This window comes from Barbus barbus, assembly GCF_936440315.1.
Source record: "Barbus barbus genome assembly, chromosome: 24".
NCBI classification, from domain to species: domain Eukaryota; kingdom Metazoa; phylum Chordata; class Actinopteri; order Cypriniformes; family Cyprinidae; genus Barbus; species Barbus barbus.
The window spans coordinates 29,282,871-29,298,193 of NC_136752.1; the positions used below are offsets into that span (position 1 = coordinate 29,282,871).

A 15,323-nucleotide genomic window follows, 5' to 3' on the forward strand; every position below is an offset into this window, starting at 1 on the left:
AAAATAAGCACAGAGAGAGGCGGAGAATAAAGTAGGAGTGAATTTCCTCCTGCGAGCTTCATCACCTTCTGCTGCATCCTACATTTGTAGATCACAGCGATTTCAATTTACAGGAATTGCTATTAGCAATTAATTCATATATGCATTAATTGCTAACACTATTCACACTGACAGAATGAAAGGAATAGTTCATACAAATAGGGACATTCTGTCAATATTAAGGCCTACTTGCCCTGAAATGATCGGTTAATCAGTGCTTTATTAGTTTCTCTATCTGCATTTTGCAAAGGGCTCACCCAATCAGAATTAAATGTGAATTGTGCTGTTTATAATAATTAATTTGATTCACTCAAACAAGCTGATCCATTCAGCAACGAAACGAGTGATTCACTGAACATTCACTCAAATGATTCATTTAAACACGCTGATCCGTTCAGTACCGAAACGAGTGATTCATTGAATCATTCACTCAAATGATTTGCTCAAACAAACTGATCTGTTCAGTAACGAAACGACTGATTCACTGAGTTATTCACACAAATGATTAATTTAAACACACTGATCTGTTCTGTAGCGAAACGAGTGATTCACTGAATCATTCACACAAACAATTTACTCAAACACACTGTTCAGCAACAAAATGAGTGATTCGTTGAAATATTTGCTTAAATGATTTGTTCACTCAAACTCAAATTATTCATTAAATCATCTGATATCTGATTCTGAGACTGATCTATTCAGGAGCAAAACAAGTAATTATTTGAATCATTCACTCAAACGATTCATTTAAACACGCTGATCCGTTCAGTACCGAAACGAGTGATTCATTGAATCATTCACTCAAACGATTCATTTAAACACGCCGATCCGTTCAGTACCGAAACGAGTGATTCATTGAATCATTCACTCAAACGATTCATTTAAACACGCTGATCCGTTCAGTACCGAAACGAGTGATTCATTGAATCATTCACTCAAACGATTCATTTAAACACGCCGATCCGTTCAGTACCGAAACGAGTGATTCATTGAATCATTCACTCAAACGATTCATTTAAACACGCTGATCCGTTCAGTACCGAAACGAGTGATTCATTGAATCATTCACTCAAATGATTTGCTCAAACACACTGTTCAGCAACAAAATGAGTGATTCGTTAAAATATTTGCTTAAATGATTTGTTCACTCAAACTCAAATTATTCATTAAATCATCTGATATCTAATTCTGAGACTGATCTATTCAGGAGTAAAACAAGTAATTAATTGAATAATTCACTTAAACAAGTCAATTACACATTTAGAAACACCACTGCAGTGAGTTGCTCCGATTGGATCGTTTCACTGACTCTCTTGTTCTTTCTTGACGTAGTTAAATGTTTTATTTTTAATAGCCAAATTCCCCATACATGTTCACATACATTATTTATTCATGTTCCAAATAAGAAAATCATAATAATGAAGCCAAAGATAAATAATGCTAAACACCTCTGATGTGTTTCGTTTATTTGTCATGTGACCGACGCAATAAACGAATCGTTTGTGAATGACTCACAGATGCACAAAACGCTTCATTCTGCTGTGGTTTCATTTGGATCTCTTTTCACTGGCAGAGCAAAATAGATTAAATAACTGGTACCGCTGTGTCTAAAGCTAACTTACTTTCAATTTAGTTCATTTAATTGGATTTCCGCCTCATCAAGCTGATGATCAGAAAAACAGCACTGTTGCTTGTGTGATATTGCTTAATTAACACTCTTTGCGTCACAGACTTGACAAAACCACAAAAGATGCTAAGTTTACCAGATCTTAACCATAAAATCCTGCGTTATTTCAGCCCGTGTGAGTCACCAGTGTGCTCACTTCTGATTGGCTGATGCGCTGCCGTCGCTCATTGACATGCGCATCACGTTTGCCGTGATTGGCCGTGAGTCATTCATCAGCAGCTTCCTGTAAAAATCAAGTGCTTGCTGAGTAAGCGCTAATGTACTCGCTAAGTGGCTTGTTTGTGATCGGAGAACTGAGAAAGGGCAGAACTGAACTCTGGGAACGACATGCAAAGCAGCCAACATGCAAATCACAAGAAGTTTTGCGCGGCACACCATAATTGAACGGCCACCCACTCTGTGTAAATATTGGCCCTTAATTCAAACCAGTCGCTAGCTAGCGTGCACACACACACACACACACACACACACACACACACACACACACACACACACACAGACTCGTCCTGGGCAGAAGAAAATTGGGGTCAGATGCATTTAGAAGCGCTCGGTGTGCGTGGTCTGAAGAACAGAGCGGAGGAGGGAAGTGAAATGCGCCTGTAAAAATGTAAATTTACAGCTTCCTCTGCTGCAGTAATTGAGTATCAGTGTGTGAGAGCCGATTAGAAAAGTGTCGCAACGCCTCGTAACCTCTTGCTCATCCGGCTCCACTTCAATTATCACGTTTTGAAGCGTGCTGCAGCGTCTTGTCCAAGAGTGACCGTAAAATCTACTGTGATCTGCCTGCTAACGCTTACAAAAACACAGGAGACTCCCAGCTAATGTTCTCAGAACGTTCTGACAAGGTTCTCTGAAAGTTATCAACAAATGTTTGCCAATAGAATGTTCATAATGTTCTCAAAACGTTAACACAAACATGTTATTTATACATAGATCATGGAACGTTTTAGTTTAGCATTAATCTAACGTTTTTTGAATGTTATTACTTGTTGAGAGTAACATACAAAAGTAACATTCCAAAAATGTTTGCAAAAACTTTATACAACGTTCATGGAATGTTCGTCTAGCGGTTTTTTTAAAATGTTACTACTCGTTTGAGAATGTTCCGAGAGTTCCGTTCAAATGTAACGTTCACATGTTTGCAAAATGAAACAATGTAATATTCCCTTAACATTTGCATAACCAAGAAAAGAACATTAATAGAACGTTTGTTCAATGTTATCTGGTGTTTAATCAAAACATTAGCATAAAACGTTATTTATACATCATTCATGAAATGTTTTTCTGAAACGGTTCATCTTTTTAAATATTACTATGTGTTTCAGAACATATCAGTGAACATTCAAAAGTAACGTTTCTATAATGTTTGCAAAATGATAAAATGGAACGTTCCCTTAACGTTCTCATAACCAAAAACTGTACTTTTTGAACATTCAGAAATAACATTTTCATAACTTAATGGGAACGTTAGCAAAATGTTCTTAGAATATATTTTTGTTAGCTGGGCTTAATTGAACATTTCTGAATTATGAGCACTAATTCATATAAAATCACTGAATCAGAATTTTGAATCAAATCACTTTAACTGGGTTTTTGCTATTTTTCTGCACAAACAATCCATGTTTTAACAGTTTTTCAAAATTAGTCTAATGATGCTTTTAATATGTAAATACATACATTTTAATATAAAATATCCATTTGTTTGCGGAGAGTCATGTTTGGGCAATGTCATGCTTACAGGGCTTATTATTCGGTTATTTATTACTGAAATTATAATGTGTTATGTGTATGTTTACATATGTACATTTCCCTAAATAAAGGAATGAAAAAAGTTTTTCCGATTACCTTATAAAATAAAATGCATATTAAAATTGTGATATTCTTTTATCATCAGAGCAATCATCAAAAGTAGCCTATATCATGAATATTAAATATATTGAAATGATGCTGTTCCGGGTCAGGTCTGTGGGATTTTCCACTTTCTGTCCAGCAGGTGAAAATAGTGCGTCTGATCGCTAGTGTAAAGTAACACTACTAATAAAACAAGACTTTTTTTAAAGGCACATCTTCATCCGAAACAGGTTTTGGAAACAGCTGGGAAGTTGTTTGGCTCTGTTTGCATATTCAAATCTGAATCTGCATGAGCTTAACTCCAAAAACAGAAATTAAAAGCACAGAATGAAGTCAAACAGAAAACACTGTGTCACAGTTGAGCATTGTATAGGATCAGGACCTGTCTGTAAGCGAGAGGACAAAGGAATCAATCCACCCAAATGAGTGCAGGAGTGTAAGAGGACACCGCTCTCGTTATCCTCCACCTGCCTTCAGCCACAAAAACCACCGCCCTGCACACCACGGGAAGTCCCTGCTGACACCGACGGCGCTCCATAACCAACAAATCTGACACGCAAACAAGAGTGTTTAGTGACTGTATAGTGACAGTAATGACTGAGCATGAAAACACATGCATTTAGTGGACTTTCTGAAGTCCATTAGAAAACGTGCCTTAAGTAAACATGCCAAATGTTTTTTATACATATAATATTTTATTACATTTACAATATGTTTTATAAATTTACATATTTAATAAATATTTTATATTTCATATTATTATTTATATATGTATTTAATATTTGTTTATGTTGTTATTTTGATTGCACAAATTACATATTATAAACATATTATAAACTTTATCTTTTTTTTTCATATTTTCCGCAAATCAATTTTAATTATTTTATTTTGTACACAGGTAAATAAAACAAAGAAATTTGACATTTTACAAGAAATTATTATTTCAGTCTTTCTGCTTCAAAATTTCTTTTAAATATTAGTGAAATGTATCAGCAGTTTCTGAGTGAAAATGGTTTCATAGTCAATCCTACACCAATTTTAATCAGTGTAATATTTAATATAATATTTTTATTAATTTATTTATTTGTTTTCATTATATATAATTATTTAGAAAATTTATATTTTTAAATAATAAATTTAATTGATATTTGGGGGATAAAAAACAATTACCTATATATATATTTTGTAATATTTAATATTTATATTTATTAAATAAAAAAATATATTTTTAATATTTTATTTAACATTTCCTATAATTTTTAAAAATCTATTTAATATTTGTTTATGTTGTGGTTTTGATGGCAAATGTAATTGGTGAATTTTAGTAGGAAGCAACAATATTATTTGGGGGGAAAATGTAAAAAACATTTTATGTATGTATGATTTTTACATTTTTCCTGCAAATAATATTATGTGAAGACGATTTGTGAAAGAACACGCCTTGACATCTTGACATGAATTTTCAAGTTAATAAATGATTAAATAAACTTGACACGCTGCTGAGTGCATGAGCACTTAAAAATCACCAAAATCAAATAATAATACTGCAGAAAAACTGTGAGTTCTGCCTCAAACGGACAGAGAGAAAGTGTGATGCTCAGAGCACTGAGACAGAAACTAACCTCATCCAATCAACTCTGAGCTTTTCCTGAACGAGTCACCAGCGCTTTATAAAATCAAAAACAAAACTCCTCGATTATAATGAAGTGATAATAATTATTGATGTTGACGTGTGACGCTGTTCTGATCTCTGCAGGCCTGATCTTTAATATCAGCTTGATGCAAACAGAGAAACGCAGGCGATGGAGATCTCAGAGAGAGTTCACAGTCCTGCAGCCTTTCATCTGTCAGAGCGACGGGTGATGACACACACACACACACACACACACACACACACACACACACACAGAAGCAGCTTTGTGGACCGAACAGAGAGACTAAACAAAGACTCTTGTGTCCGAGGCGTCTTCACAGCTGGGATGTTTAGGACTCTTCACCACCGTACATTCATTTCATCTCACTCTCAACCGGTTTACCTGTTCAGTTTACCTGTCTAAAAACTGATTAAACAATTCATCTGCATTACTTACAAATGTCAAAGTGGCCTTTTTCATGTACTAAAAAATAAATGTTATTTATGGCTTAAATAGAAATAAAAAATATTTTATTCAAATAATTTAAAAACATAAATTGTCTCAAATTAAAATATAAAATATAAGATAAAATATCAAATGTATATATGGTATATGTGGTTTATCACTTAAATATAAATAAAAATATAAAATATATATTTAAAAATTGTCATATGTGTGTGTCAAAGAAACCTGAAAAATACTTCTCAGCTGTTTTCCATAATAATAATAATAATAAAAATCGTTTTTTTAAGCAGGATCTGAAGGATCATGTGACTGGAGAAAAATAAATTGGTAAAAAAAAATTCAGCTTTGAAATCACAGGAATAAATTACATTTTAAAATATGTTCAAATAGAAAGCAGTTATTTTAAATATTAAAAATATTTCACAATTTTACTGTTTTTGCTGTACTTTGGATCAAATAAATTGAGGCTTGTGAGCAGAAGAGACTTCTTTGAAAACATTAAAAATCTTACTGTTCAAAAACTTTTGACTGGTAGTGTAAATTAAGTAGGCCTACATATTATTAGAATAAATAAATAAATGTTGTCTAAATAATGATATATTATATTATATATAAATAAACATATCACCCACACTGTCAAACACACACGTTCTTCTTGTCTCATGTCTCTGATCTATAACTCTGGACGTGAGGTTTATTACGGCCGGCCTGTCCTGGCAGAAACTCAAACAGAAGACACATGAACAAAAATCCATCTAGAAAAAAAAAAAAACTTTTCAAGAGCTCAAGTTGACAACAACATCAGACTGACTATTATGGAAGCCCGTTTCCGCCAATGAATAAAAAATAAAACAAGGTAATTGCGACTTTTTATCTCACAATTCGGACTTTTTTTCTCGCAATTCGGACTTTTTTTCTCGCAATTCTGACTTTATAACTCGCAATTCTGAGATATAAACTCGCAATTCTGACTTTATAACTCGCAATTCTGAGATATAAACTCGCAATTCTGACTTTATAACTCGCAATTCTGACTTTATAACTCGCAATTCTGAGATATAAACTCGCAATTCTGACTTTATAACTCGCAATTCTGAGATATAAACTCGCAATTCTGACTTTATAACTCGCAATTCTGACGTTATAACTCGCAATTCTGAGATATAAACTCGCAATTCTGAGATATAAACTCGCAATTCTGACTTTATAACTCGCAATTCTGAGATATAAACTCGCAATTCTGACTTTATAACTCGCAATTCTGACTTTATAACTCGCAATTCTGAGATATAAACTCGCAATTCTGACTTTATAACTCGCAATTCTGAGATATAAACTCGCAATTCTGACTTTATAACTCGCAATTCTGACATATAAACTCGCAATTCTGACTTTATAACTCGCAATTCTGAGATATAAACTCGCAATTCGGAGATATAAACTCGCAATTCTGACTTTATAACTCGCAATTCTGAGATATAAACTCGCAATTCTGACTTTATAACTCGCAATTCTGAGATATAAACTCGCAATTCTGACTTTATAACTCGCAATTCTGAGATATAAACTCGCAATTCTGACTTTATAACTCGCAATTCTGAGATATAAACTCGCAATTCTGACTTTATAACTCGCAATTCTGACATATAAACTCGCAATTCTGACTTTATAACTCGCAATTCTGAGATATAAACTCGCAATTCTGACTTTATAACTCGCAATTCTGACATATAAACTCGCAATTCTGACTTTTTTTCTCGCAATTGCGAGTTTATATCTCACAACTCTGACTTTCTCGCACCATAGCAAACCACTCTCCGTGTAAGGCTTTGCAGTACTTTGTTCAATTAGCTGAACTATATATTGAACTAGATGAATGTTGCGTCCGAATATGATTTTTGAACAAACATAAAAATTACTCATTATTCTTTATTTCTGTGTTTTGCGCTCACGGTTTGGACAGTACCATTACCGCCGGGCTTTCAGACACAACATTCTTCATTTCTTTATAGTTCTGAGTTTGAGGCAGCTTCTATCACGTTATTTTAATAACAGCTGTCAAGTAAAGCGCGTATTATTGTAACACGAGAGTGGATATATATGAATGCACGCAGGTGGATTTCCTTCACTCTCGCATAAAGCGCGCTTTCATCTCTATGTTCTTGCTATAGAATTATCTTATCTCCTGTATTTAATGTTGTAAGATATCGACCAAGCAAGACATCCCCAATGAAAATTATAAATAAAGGATTCATTAATTTTATTATTATTATTTAGTCAATGAAGAGTTCAGATGCAAAAGCCATAAGTGCCATCTGAAATGTTATTCTAAAATGAGCATTTTTCTCAGGAACAGGTTCTTTTCATTGTCATTAAAGTAAAATAACTGAATATAAACGAAAAATACTAATTTTAGAAGAAAATTTCAGATGGCATTTAAGCTTTTGCATCTGAATTCTTCATATATAATTGACTAAATAATTTTCATTTATTTATAATTTTCATTGGGGATGTCTTGCTTGGTCGATATCTTACAACATTAAATACAGGAGATAAGATAATTCTATAGCAAGAACATAGAGATGAAAGCGCGCTTTATGCGAGAGTGAAGGAAATCCACCTGCGTGCATTCATATATATCCACTCTCGTGTTACAATAATACGCGCTTTACTTGACAGCTGTTATTAAAATAATGCGATAGAAGCTGCCTCAAACTCAGAACTATAAAGAAATGAAGAATGTTTTGTCTGAAAGCCCGGCGGTAATGGGAGGCTATGTCCAACCGCGTCCAAAAGCCTTACACGGAGAGTGGTTTGCTATGGTGCGAGAAAGTCAGAGTTGTGAGATATAAACTCGCAATTGTGAGAAAAAAAGTCAGAATTGCGAGTTTATATCTCAGAATTGCGAGTTATAAAGTCAGAATTGCGAGTTTATATCTCAGAATTGCGAGTTATAAAGTCAGAATTGCGAGTTTATATCTCAGAATTGCGAGTTATAAAGTCAGAATTGCGAGTTTATATCTCAGAATTGCGAGTTATAAAGTCAGAATTGCGAGTTATAAAGTCAGAATTGCGAGTTTATATCTCAGAATTGCGAGTTATAAAGTCAGAATTGCGAGTTTATATCTCAGAATTGCGAGTTATAAAGTCAGAATTGCGAGTTTATATCTCAGAATTGCGAGTTATAAAGTCAGAATTGCGAGTTATAAAGTCAGAATTGCGAGTTTATATCTCAGAATTGCGAGTTATAAAGTCAGAATTGCGAGTTTATATCTCAGAATTGCGAGTTATAAAGTCAGAATTGCGAGTTATAAAGTCAGAATTGCGAGTTTATATCTCAGAATTGCGAGTTATAAAGTCAGAATTGCGAGTTATAAAGTCAGAATTGCGAGAAAAAAAGTCCGAATTGCGAGAAAAAAAGTCCGAATTGTGAGATAAAAAGTCCGAATTGTGAGATAAAAAGTCGCAATTACCTTGTTTTATTTTTTATTCATTGGCGGAAACGGGCTTCCATAGACTATGGAAGCCCGTTTCCGCCAATGAATAAAAAATAAAACAAGGTAATTGCGACTTTTTATCTCACAATTCGGACTTTTTTTCTCGCAATTCTGACTTTATAACTCGCAATTCTGACTTTATAACTCGCAATTCTGACTTTATAACTCGCAATTCTGAGATATAAACTCGCAATTCTGACTTTATAACTCGCAATTCTGAGATATAAACTCGCAATTCTGACTTTATAACTCGCAATTCTGAGATATAAACTCGCAATTCTGACTTTATAACTCGCAATTCTGAGATATAAACTCGCAATTCTGACTTTATAACTCGCAATTCTGACTTTATAACTCGCAATTCTGAGATATAAACTCGCAATTCTGACTTTATAACTCGCAATTCTGAGATATAAACTCGCAATTCTGACTTTATAACTCGCAATTCGGAGATATAAACTCGCAATTCTGACTTTATAACTCGCAATTCTGAGATATAAACTCGCAATTCTGACTTTATAACTCGCAATTCTGAGATATAAACTCGCAATTCTGAGATATAAACTCGCAATTCTGACTTTATAACTCGCAATTCTGAGATATAAACTCGCAATTCTGACTTTATAACTCGCAATTCTGAGATATAAACTCGCAATTCTGACTTTATAACTCGCAATTCTGAGATATAAACTCGCAATTCTGACTTTATAACTCGCAATTCTGAGATATAAACTCGCAATTCTGACTTTATAACTCGCAATTCTGACTTTATAACTCGCAATTCTGACTTTATAACTCGCAATTCTGAGATATAAACTCGCAATTCTGACTTTATAACTCGCAATTCTGAGATATAAACTCGCAATTCTGACTTTATAACTCGCAATTCTGAGATATAAACTCGCAATTCTGACTTTATAACTCGCAATTCTGAGATATAAACTCGCAATTCTGACTTTATAACTCGCAATTCTGACTTTATAACTCGCAATTCTGAGATATAAACTCGCAATTCTGACTTTATAACTCGCAATTCTGAGATATAAACTCGCAATTCTGACTTTATAACTCGCAATTCGGAGATATAAACTCGCAATTCTGACTTTATAACTCGCAATTCTGAGATATAAACTCGCAATTCTGACTTTATAACTCGCAATTCTGAGATATAAACTCGCAATTCTGAGATATAAACTCGCAATTCTGACTTTATAACTCGCAATTCTGAGATATAAACTCGCAATTCTGACTTTATAACTCGCAATTCTGAGATATAAACTCGCAATTCTGACTTTATAACTCGCAATTCTGAGATATAAACTCGCAATTCTGACTTTATAACTCGCAATTCTGAGATATAAACTCGCAATTCTGACTTTATAACTCGCAATTCTGACTTTATAACTCGCAATTCTGACTTTATAACTCGCAATTCTGAGATATAAACTCGCAATTCTGACTTTATAACTCGCAATTCTGAGATATAAACTCGCAATTCTGACTTTATAACTCGCAATTCTGAGATATAAACTCGCAATTCTGACTTTATAACTCGCAATTCTGAGATATAAACTCGCAATTCTGACTTTATAACTCGCAATTCTGAGATATAAACTCGCAATTCTGAGATATAAACTCGCAATTCTGAGATATAAACTCGCAATTCTGACTTTTTTTCTCAGAATTCTGACTTTTTTTCTCGCAATTGCGAGTTTATATCTCACAACTCTGACTTTCTCGCACCATAGCAAACCACTCCCCGTGTAAGGCTTTGCAGTACTTTGTTCAATTAGCTGAACTATATATTGAACTAGATGAATGTTGCGTCCGAATATGATTTTTGAACAAACATAAAAAACACAAACATAAAAAAAAACAGCTGTCAAGTAAAGCGCGTATTATTGTAACACGAGAGTGGATATATATGAATGCACGCAGGTGGATTTCCTTCACTCTCCATAAAGCCCGCTTTCATCTCTATGTTCTTGCTATAGAATTATCGTATCTCCTGTATTTAATGTTGTAAGATATCGACCAAGCAAGACATCCCCAATGAAAATTATAAATAAAGGATTCATTAATTTTATTATTATTATTTAGTCAATGAAGAGTTCAGATGCAAAAGCCATAAGTGCCATCTGAAATGTTATTCTAAAATGAGCATTTTTCTCAGGAACAGGTTCTTTTCATTGTCATTAAAGTAAAATAACTGAATATAAACGAAAAATACTAATTTTAGAAGAAAATTGATTATATATATCTTCATATATAATTGACTAAATAATTTTCATTTATTTATAATTTATTTATAATTTTCATTGGGGATGTCTTGCTTGGTCGATATCTTACAACATTAAATACAGGAGATACGATAATTCTATAGCAAGAACATAGAGATGAAAGCGGGCTTTATGCGAGAGTGAAGGAAATCCAACTGCGTGCATTCATATATATCCACTCTCGTGTTACAATAATACGCGCTTTACTTGACAGCTGTTATTAAAATAACGCGATAGAAGCTGCCTCAAACTCAGAACTATAAAGAAATGAAGAATGTTTTGTCTGAAAGCCCGGCGGTAATGGTAGGCTACTGTCCAACCGCGTCCAAAAGCCTTACACGGAGAGTGGTTTGCTATGGTGCGAGAAAGTCAGAGTTGTGAGATATAAACTCGCAATTGTGAGAAAAAAAGTCAGAATTGCGAGTTTATATCTCAGAATTGCGAGTTATAAAGTCAGAATTGCGAGTTTATATCTCAGAATTGCGAGTTATAAAGTCAGAATTGCGAGTTTATATCTCCGAATTGCGAGTTATAAAGTCAGAATTGCGAGTTTATATCTCAGAATTGCGAGTTATAAAGTCAGAATTGCGAGTTTATATCTCAGAATTGCGAGTTATAAAGTCAGAATTGCGAGTTATAAAGTCAGAATTGCGAGTTATAAAGTCAGAATTGCGAGTTTATATGTCAGAATTGCGAGTTATAAAGTCAGAATTGCGAGTTTATATGTCAGAATTGCGAGTTATAAAGTCAGAATTGCGAGTTTATATCTCAGAATTGCGAGTTATAAAGTCAGAATTGCGAGTTTATATCTCAGAATTGCGAGTTATAAAGTCAGAATTGCGAGTTATAAAGTCAGAATTGCGAGTTATAAAGTCAGAATTGCGAGTTTATATCTCAGAATTGCGAGTTATAAAGTCAGAATTGCGAGAAAAAAAGTCCGAATTGTGAGATAAAAAGTCGCAATTACCTTGTTTTATTTTTTATTCATTGGCGGAAACGGGCTTCCATAGACTGACCCACTTCACAACTTCATCATTAGTTAAACTGCAATGTTTGATACTCAGCAAATTAACTCATTCATGCATCTAGATGTAAACACTGAATATATTAATCAGACACAGTGTAAATGACATTTACAGGAAACCCTGCCATGCATTCATATAGCACAACATTAAAGTGATCAAACTGGTTTTTGAACAGTATGGCAGGTCAACCAGCTAGAAACTAGTTACCAAACACATTTACCAGCCTAATCTGGCTATTCCAACAGATAAACGCTGCATTAGAGCATTATATAAGGTTTTTATTAATGCTTTGGCAATACAGAGCCTTTATGAAGCTTGAAGTGAACGCTGCATGTGCTCGCGATGACACACTTATGCCCGATCGAACCGAGTCTTCCGAATCGGTTCTTTTAAAAGATCCGAACTGTTTGTAAAGCACCCGAGAAGATGCAAAGAAATAACCTTATTTGCCAGTAAAACCGAAAACTCAAACGAAAACGTGCCATTTTTAACAAAACAATAGTTTGGAGCGAAACACGTTACGCGATTCGGATCTTTGAGCGGCGTCGGTGAACCAACCGATTCATTAAAACGAATCATTCCTCCTCATATATCACACATAGCACCTCATTCGGGGAAAAACAACAACTGTACAACGTGTTACTGCGTCAGAGCACGAGAAAAGTATGCATCCTGTAGAAATGTGGTGTTGTTTTAAGTGCATAAATTGAAGAGAGAAGCGATGGAGATGCTTTGTGTTTTCTGAAGTCTCGGGTTTCACAAAGCGAGTCTTCCAGTGTCTGCTGCCCTTCCCCCTGCATGCACAAAACTGCACTCAAATGTACACTTCATTTGCACCATTACTGGACGCATTTGCGTTATGCATTGAGTAGTATGCAATATATAATATTTGCAAGCAACAACTCGAGCCCTTTTTTCTCCTACTGCTAAATATTTGGCATGCCATCCCAGCAACAATCTGGAGCGCACACTGTTTAGCAAGCATGCAAACTGCATTGCATTTTGGTGTGATAGTTTGCCTTGTGTTTGCCATACAGATGTGACACCCCTTCCCCTTGAATGCATCAATCTCAGAGCAGCATGAAATAAGTGATCTTTTTATGCAAACAAGCACAAGTCGCATGTAATAAGTAATTCTCACATCGTGTAGCATGCACTCGGGATGCTTTAGGCTGCATTATGCAAGTTATTTCACATGCATGCATAATTCAGCCCACACCTGTCATCCAGTCCTGAATGGGGCCAAGCAGTGTTGGTTTACATCGTAAATGCATCAGTCGGAGAAGATATAAGCGGGGAAAAAATGGAATATGAACACTTTTCCCCATGCATATTTGCATTACGCGTTTTTTTATCATTATAATTTTAACGACAAATTACAAAATGCGGTAAACAACAGTGCATAGGCTACTTCGAAGCATGCATAAAACATCATACCTGAATAAATGTTATGTATTCGTATTATTCCATGATTTTCCCAGGTTATTCCTTAAAATATTCCTGTCGGTTCAGTTCATTGCAGAAATACACTACTGGTATACAGCTACCGTGAATCCCGTTAAAGAGACTGGAGCTCGGGACTAGAGGACCGTCAATGCTGGAAAAGGGATCCACGGTGAAAATACAGCAGATTAACGTCAACAACGATCCGCCTAATTTCCCGTCACAGCTGTCGATAATATAACTATTTATGCAATAAATCCTTATAAACCAAGCTAGTGCTCCGTTTCTGAGGAAAAGGATTTTCTAGATGTCGGTGTGTGTGGCTCCACCCCTCCGGTTGCAGATGGTACGGCCCACTTTCTATTGAACTAAAGAACCGCACAGAACTCGCTGCAACAAACCGCGGCCCCGCCCACAGCGGGAGCCCTCAGCTGATTGGCCGATATCGCGCACAGGCCACACCCATACGCCCACTGCATTTAGCGCTTAAACTTATTAAATGTGAGTTGTTTTGGTAAAACCACGCCAATATATTAAATGTTTTTACCCCAGACTACGGAATAATATAACCTAATAGTATTAGTATTTATGTAGAATATATTATGCATGCTTGTTAGTGCTAATGCAACATAATAAAGACCAAGGGACGTACATTGTGAGTGTTATTTTATTATTATTTTGTTTTTTAGTATTTATTTTATTTTATTTTGCTGCCAAAAAAGAGAACGATGGCAAATTTCTCCGTATAAAACGCACTTACAATCAAAACTTGTTATATATATATGCTTTGCATAATTTAGTTTGTGCAACATTGTAATATGTTTATTGTATATTATGAATAAACATTTCTCGTTTTATTGTATATATTAATATGCATATGATATGAGGAACAAATAGATATTTTATACTATTTATGGATAGTGCGAATCAGTGATATTTTAATAGCCTATTACTGAGATACTATTAACGATTTATTAATATTTTTAAATAGTTTTTTTCCGTTTTCATTTATTTATTTATTTTAATTGACATTGTAATTTTGTTGTGTGTGTGTGTGTGTTTTCATTTGTATTGGTTGTTTAAACATTGCTAATTAAAAGTATTTTATATTTAATTTTATTTCAGTTAACTTTTTATTTTGTTCAAGTAACAAAAGCGTTGTTATAGTTTAGTGAGAAGAATAAATGTATTATAAGCGCAGTGCGCGCTCTCGTGAGCGGTTTCCTCTCAGGATGCGTCCTAAAAGATAAAAACGTCTAATTAATTAACTACAATAACTGCGCTCGCTTGAATCAACATTCAGACATATAAAAGTGTTATATATATTTTATATCGATTTAAATTATAAATATGTGTTATGACATTCATTTTAAGAGTAAGAATTATTTTGTGAACAGTATTGA

The 15,323-nt window shown here is 34.3% G+C and overlaps 1 protein-coding gene across 1 annotated transcript in view; it reads right to left on the bottom strand.

Moving 5' to 3' along the window:
- Window positions 1-14,213, bottom strand: part of wasf1 (WASP family member 1) — a 61,589-nt gene extending 47,376 nt beyond the window's left edge. The window contains exon 1 of the mRNA XM_079375851.1: window positions 13,915-14,213. The gene's annotated coding sequence lies outside the window, so the exon portion shown is untranslated. The remainder of the gene's footprint in view (window positions 1-13,914) is intronic.
- Between the last annotated feature and the right edge of the window lie 1,110 nt (window positions 14,214-15,323).